The following is a 7,507-nucleotide window of genomic DNA, read 5'->3' as shown; positions in this document are numbered from 1 at the left end:
CTGGGCATTATGAAGGGAGAGGTGGTCCAGGGAGGTTCGGGTTAAACCACCGGACTGAGCATTTAGAGTGAGAGGTGGTTCCAGGTGGGTTGTGGTTAGGGTTAAACCACCAGGAGCTGGCATAATGAGGAGAGGTGGTGCCGTGGAGGTATGGTTAAACCAACCATGAGCTGGTCATGATATGAAGGAGAGGTGGTCCAGGGAGGTTCGGGTTAAACCACCAGGAGCTGGGCAATTATGAGGAGAGGTGGTCACAGGGAGTTAGGGTTAAACCCAACCAGGAGCTGGGCATTATGGAGGGAGATGTGGTCACAGGAGGGTTAGGGTTGACCACCAAGAGTGGGCATTATAAAGGGGTGGTCCGGGGGGTTGTGGTTAGGGTTAAGCCACCAGAGCTGATATTATGGAGGGAGAGGTGGTCCCAAGTGGTTGTGTTAGGTTACACGCAGGAGCTGGGCATTATGAAAGGTAGAGGTGGTCCAGGGGGGTTGTGGTTAGGGTTAAACCACCGAGGAGCGTCATTAAATGGAGGGAGAAGGTGTCCATGGAATTACGGTTAACCACAGGAGCTGGTCATTATGAAGGGGAGGTGGTCCAGGGTGGTTGTGGTTTAGGTTAAACACCAGAGCTGGCGTTAAGAGGGATAGGTTGTCCCAGGAGGGTTAGGGTTAAACCACCATGATCTGGGCATTATGAAGGGAGAGATGGTCCACAGGGAGTTAGGTTCAAACCACCATGAGCTGGGCATTATGAAGGGAGAGGTGGTCCAGGAGGGTTAGGTGGTTAAAATTCCCATCCCTAGATTCTGTTTTCCCTCTCTAGATTCTGTTTTCCCTCTCTAGATTCTGTTTTCCCATCCCTAGATTCTGTTTTCCCCTCCCTAGATTCTGTTTTCCCCTCTCTGGGATTCTGTTTCCCCTCCATAGATTCTGTTTTCCCCTCTCTAGATTCTGTTTTCCCCTCTCTAGATTCTGTTTTCCCCTCCTAGAGTTCTGTTTTCCCCTCTCTAGATTCTGTTTTCCCCTCCATAGATTCTGTTTTCCCCTCTCTAGATTCTGTTTCCCCTCCATAGATTCTGTTTTCCCATCCCTAGATTCTGTTTTCCCCTCTCTAGATTCTGTTTTCCCCTCCATAGATTCTGTTTTCCCCTCTCTAGATTCTGTTTTCCCATCCCTAGATTCTGTTTTCCCCTCCCTAGATTATGTTTTTCCCATCCCTAGATTCTGTTTTCCCCTCCATAGATTCTGTTTTCCCATCCTAGATTCTGTTTTCCCATCCCTAGATTCTGTTTTCCCATCCATAGATTCTGTTTTCCCCTCCATAGATTCTGTTTTCCCCTCCATAGATTCTGTGTTTCCCTCTCTAGATTCTGTTTTCCCATCCATAGATTCTGTTTTCCCCTCCATAGATTCTGTTTTCCCCTCTCTAGATTCTGTTTTCCCCTCCCTAGATTCTGTTTTCCCATCCCTAGATTCTGTTTTCCCCTCCCTAGATTCTGTTTTCCCCTCCATAGATTCTGTTTTCCCATCCCTTGATTCTGTTTTCCCATCCCTAGATTCTGTTTTCCCATCCCTAGATTCTGTTTTCCCCTCCCTAGATTCTGTTTTCCCATCCATAGATTCTGTGTTTACCTCTCTAGATTCTGTTTTCCCCTCTCTAGATTCTGTTTTCCCCTCCCTAGATTCTGTTTTCCCATCCATAGATTCTGTGTTTACCTCTCTAGATTCTGTTTTCCCCTCCCTAGATTCTGTTTTCCCCTCCCTAGATTCTGTTTTCCCATCCCTAGATTCTGTTTTCCCATCCATAGATTCTGTTTTCCCCTCCCTAGATTCTGTTTTCCCCTCCCTAGATTCTGTTTTCCCATCCCTAGATTCTGTTTTCCCATCCCTAGATTCTGTTTTCCCCTCCCTAGATTCTGTTTTCCCATCCCTAGATTCTGTTTTCCCATCCCTAGATTCTGTTTTCCCATCCCTAGATTCTGTTTTCCCATCCATAGATTCTGTTTTCCCCTCCCTAGATTCTGTTTTCCCCTCCCTAGATTCTGTTTTCCCATCCCTAGATTCTGTTTTCCCCTCCCTAGATTCTGTTTTCCCATCCCTAGATTCTGTTTTCCCCTCCATAGATTCTGTTTTCCCCTACCTAGATTCTGTTTTCCCCTCCCTAGATTCTGTTTTCCCATCCCTAGATTCTGTTTTCCCCTCCATAGATTCTGTTTTCCCCTCCATAGATTCTGTTTTCCCATCCCTAGATTCTGTTTTCCCCTCCCTAGATTCTGTTTTCCCATCCCTAGATTCTGTTTTCCCATCCCTAGATTCTGTTTTCCCATCCATAGATTCTGTTTTCCCCTCCATAGATTCTGTTTTCCCCTCCATAGATTCTGTGTTTCCCTCTCTAGATTCTGTTTTCCCATCCATAGATTCTGTTTTCCCCTCCATAGATTCTGTTTTCCCCTCTCTAGATTCTGTTTTCCCCTCCCTAGATTCTGTTTTCCCATCCCTAGATTCTGTTTTCCCCTCCCTAGATTCTGTTTTCCCCTCCATAGATTCTGTTTTCCCATCCCTTGATTCTGTTTTCCCATCCCTAGATTCTGTTTTCCCATCCCTAGATTCTGTTTTCCCCTCCCTAGATTCTGTTTTCCCATCCATAGATTCTGTGTTTACCTCTCTAGATTCTGTTTTCCCCTCTCTAGATTCTGTTTTCCCCTCCCTAGATTCTGTTTTCCCATCCATAGATTCTGTGTTTACCTCTCTAGATTCTGTTTTCCCCTCCCTAGATTCTGTTTTCCCATCCCTTGATTCTGTTTTCCCCTCTCTAGATTCTGTTTTCCCCTCTCTAGATTCTGTTTTCCCCTCCATAGATTCTGTTTTCCCCTCTCTAGATTCTGTTTTCCCCTCCATAGATTCTGTTTTCCCCTCTCTAGATTCTGTTTTCCCCTACATAGATTCTGTTTTCCCATCCCTAGATTCTGTTTTCCCCTCTCTAGATTCTGTTTTCCCCTCTCTAGATTCTGTTTTCCCATCCCTAGATTCTGTTTTCCCCTCCCTAGATTCTGTTTTCCCCTCTCTGGATTCTGTTTTCCCCTCCATAGATTCTGTTTTCCCCTCTCTAGATTCTGTTTTCCCCTCTCTAGATTCTGTTTTCCCCTCCATAGATTCTGTTTTCCCCTCTCTAGATTCTGTTTTCCCCTCCATAGATTCTGTTTTCCCCTCTCTAGATTCTGTTTTCCCCTCCATAGATTCTGTTTTCCCATCCCTAGATTCTGTTTTCCCCTCTCTAGATTCTGTTTTCCCCTCCATAGATTCTGTTTTCCCCTCTCTAGATTCTGTTTTCCCATCCCTAGATTCTGTTTTCCCCTCCCTAGATTCTGTTTTCCCATCCCTAGATTCTGTTTTCCCCTCCATAGATTCTGTTTTCCCATCCCTAGATTCTGTTTTCCCATCCCTAGATTCTGTTTTCCCATCCATAGATTCTGTTTTCCCCTCCATAGATTCTGTTTTCCCCTCCATAGATTCTGTGTTTCCCTCTCTAGATTCTGTTTTCCCATCCATAGATTCTGTTTTCCCCTCCATAGATTCTGTTTTCCCCTCTCTAGATTCTGTTTTCCCCTCCCTAGATTCTGTTTTCCCATCCCTAGATTCTGTTTTCCCCTCCCTAGATTCTGTTTTCCCCTCCATAGATTCTGTTTTCCCATCCCTTGATTCTGTTTTCCCATCCCTAGATTCTGTTTTCCCATCCCTAGATTCTGTTTTCCCCTCCCTAGATTCTGTTTTCCCATCCATAGATTCTGTGTTTACCTCTCTAGATTCTGTTTTCCCCTCTCTAGATTCTGTTTTCCCCTCCCTAGATTCTGTTTTCCCATCCATAGATTCTGTGTTTACCTCTCTAGATTCTGTTTTCCCCTCCCTAGATTCTGTTTTCCCATCCCTTGATTCTGTTTTCCCCTCTCTAGATTCTGTTTTCCCCTCCCTAGATTCTGTTTTCCCATCCATAGATTCTGTGTTTACCTCTCTAGATTCTGTTTTCCCCTCCATAGATTCTGTTTTCCCCTCTCTAGATTCTGTTTTCCCCTCCATAGATTCTGTTTTCCCCTCTCTAGATTCTGTTTTCCCCTCCATAGATTCTGTTTTCCCATCCCTAGATTCTGTTTTCCCCTCTCTAGATTCTGTTTTCCCCTCTCTAGATTCTGTTTTCCCATCCCTAGATTCTGTTTTCCCCTCCCTAGATTCTGTTTTCCCCTCTCTGGATTCTGTTTTCCCCTCCATAGATTCTGTTTTCCCCTCTCTAGATTCTGTTTTCCCCTCTCTAGATTCTGTTTTCCCCTCCATAGATTCTGTTTTCCCCTCTCTAGATTCTGTTTTCCCCTCCATAGATTCTGTTTTCCCCTCTCTAGATTCTGTTTTCCCCTCCATAGATTCTGTTTTCCCATCCCTAGATTCTGTTTTCCCCTCTCTAGATTCTGTTTTCCCCTCCATAGATTCTGTTTTCCCCTCTCTAGATTCTGTTTTCCCCTCCATAGATTCTGTTTTCCCATCCCTAGATTCTGTTTTCCCCTCTCTAGATTCTGTTTTCCCATCCCTAGATTCTGTTTTCCCCTCTCTAGATTCTGTTTTCCCCTCCATAGATTCTGTTTTCCCCTCCCTAGATTCTGTTTTCCCCTCTCTAGATTCTGTTTTCCCCTCTCTAGATTCTGTTTTCCCCTCCATAGATTCTGTTTTCCCCTCTCTAGATTCTGTTTTCCCCTCTCTAGATTCTGTTTTCCCCTCTCTAGATTCTGTTTTCCCATCCCTAGATTCTGTTTTCCCCTCCATAGATTCTGTTTTCCCCTCCCTAGATTCTGTTTTCCCCTCCCTAGATTCTGTTTTCCCATCCATAGATTCTGTGTTTACCTCTCTAGATTCTGTTTTCCCCTCCATAGATTCTGTTTTCCCATCCCTAGATTCTGTTTTCCCATCCCTAGATTCTGTTTTCCCCTCCCTAGATTCTGTTTTCCCATCCATAGATTCTGTGTTTCCCTCTCTAGATTCTGTTTTCCCCTCTCTAGATTCTGTTTTCCCATCCATAGATTCTGTTTTCCCCTCCCTAGATTCTGTTTTCCCATCCCTAGATTCTGTTTTCCCCTCCATAGATTCTGTGTTTCCCTCTCTAGATTGTTTTTCCCTCTCTAGATTCTGTTTTACCCTCCCTAGATTCTGTTTTTTAAATGCAATACAAGCATTATAACATAATCTTGCAATTTTCCACGACAGACTCTAAAGGTGAAGCCATCAAATCAAATGTTATTGGTCACATACATATATTTAGGAGATGTTATTGCGGGTGTAGTGAAATGTTTGTGTTCCTAACTTCAACAGTGCAGTAGTATCTAACAATTCACAACAATACACACAAAACTAAAACCAAAAGAATGGAATTAAGAAAGACAGGCTGTGCTCATCTCTTCCCCATCAATATGTTGATTCTCCTCTTCTCCTGAACCTATCTCTTCCTCATCAGTATGTTGATTCTCCTCTTCTCCTGAACCCATCTCTTCCTCATCAATATGTTGTCTCCTCTTCTCCTGAACCCATCTCTTCCTCATCAATATGTTGAGTCTCCTCTTCTCCTGAACCTATCTCTTCCTCATCAGTATGTTGATTCTCCTCTTCTCCTGAACCTATCTCTTCCTCATCAGTATGTTGATTCTCCTCTTCTCCTGAACCTATCTCTTCCTCATCAGTATGTTGATTCTCCTCTTCTCCTGAACCTATCTCTTCCTCATCAATATGTTGAGTCTCCTCTTCTCCTGAACCTATCTCTTCCTCATCAATATGTTGTCTCCTCTTCTCCTGAACCTATCTCTTCTTCATCAATATGTTGAATCTCCTCTTCTCCTGAACCTATCTCTTCTTCATCAATATGTTGAGTCTCCTCTTCATTCACTCTCACATCATATTTCTCCACTGAGATATGGTCAGATACAGTTTCATTTTCTCCACCAGGCTCTCCCACTACCTCTTCCTGTCCTACATCTTCCTCTTCCTCTCTCAGCACCAATAATGTTCCAGGAGACATGTCTGGCTTGGCTTTGTCAAAATAGAGAGACTCAAAGTCTAACTCTCCTTCAGGGATAGAGTCTGCAAAATCAACATCACAGACAGAAAAATATCATAATGAGATAGAGTATGAGAAAATATATTATTCCAGTCAGCACAAAGACTAATACATTATATATTTGGGATATCTGCAGACTGAAGAGTATTTTGGATTGATCCTTTATAACATATTATGCAAGAATGGAGATAAGAACCATGTTTATATGTTCACCAGTAAGTTATATGCTATGGTATATGGTATATGGTATATGACCTAGACCTAGACCTAGTATATGGTATATGGTATATGATATATGTCCTAGACCTAGTATATGGTATATGGTATATGACCTAGACCTAGTATATGGTATATGACCTAGACCTAGTATATGGTATATGGTATATGATATATGTCCTAGACCTAGTATATGGTATATGGTATATGGTATATGACCTAGACCTAGTATATGGTATATGGTATATCTCTGGTCCCGTGTGGCTCAGTTGGTAGAGCATGGCGCTTGCAACGCCAGGGTTGTGGGTTCAATTCCCACGGGGGGACCAGGGTTCAATACCCACGGGGGGACCAGGATGAATATGTATGGACTTTCCAATTTGTAAGTCGCTCTGGATAAGAGCGTCTGCTAAATGACTTAAATGTAAATGTAAATGTATATGACCTAGACCTAGTATATGGTATATGGTATATGACCTAGACCTAGTATATGGTATATGACCTAGACCTAGTATATGGTATATGGTATAGGACCTGGTATATGGTATATGACCTAGACCTAGTATATGGTATATGACCTAGACCTAGTATATGGTATAGGACCTAGACCTAGTATATGGTATATGGTATATGGTATAGGACCTAGACCTAGTATATGGTATAGGACCTAGACCTAGTATATGGTATATGGTATATGACCTAGACCTAGTATATGGTATAGGACCTAGACCTAGTATATGGTATATGGTATATGGTATATGACCTAGACCTAGTATATGGTATATGGTATATGACCTAGACCTGGTATATGGTATATGGTATATGGTATATGACCTAGACCTAGTATATGGTATATGACCTAGACCTGGTATATGGTATATGACCTAGACCTAGTATATGGTATATGACCTAGACCTAGTATATGGTATAGGACCTAGACCTAGTATATGGTATATGGTATATGACCTAGACCTAGTATATGGTATATGGTATAGGACCTAGTATATGGTATATGACCTAGACCTAGTATATGGTATATGGTATAGGACCTAGTATATGGTATATGACCTAGACCTAGTATATGGTATATGACCTAGACCTAGTATATGGTATATGACCTAGACCTAGTATATGGTATATGGTATATGACCTAGACCTAGTATATGGTATAGGACCTAGACCTAGTATATGGTATATGGTA

Source organism: Salvelinus namaycush, chromosome 16 (genome assembly GCF_016432855.1).
Source record: "Salvelinus namaycush isolate Seneca chromosome 16, SaNama_1.0, whole genome shotgun sequence".
Classification (NCBI taxonomy): domain Eukaryota; kingdom Metazoa; phylum Chordata; class Actinopteri; order Salmoniformes; family Salmonidae; genus Salvelinus; species Salvelinus namaycush.
Note: the sequence above shows the minus strand (reverse complement) of the source record.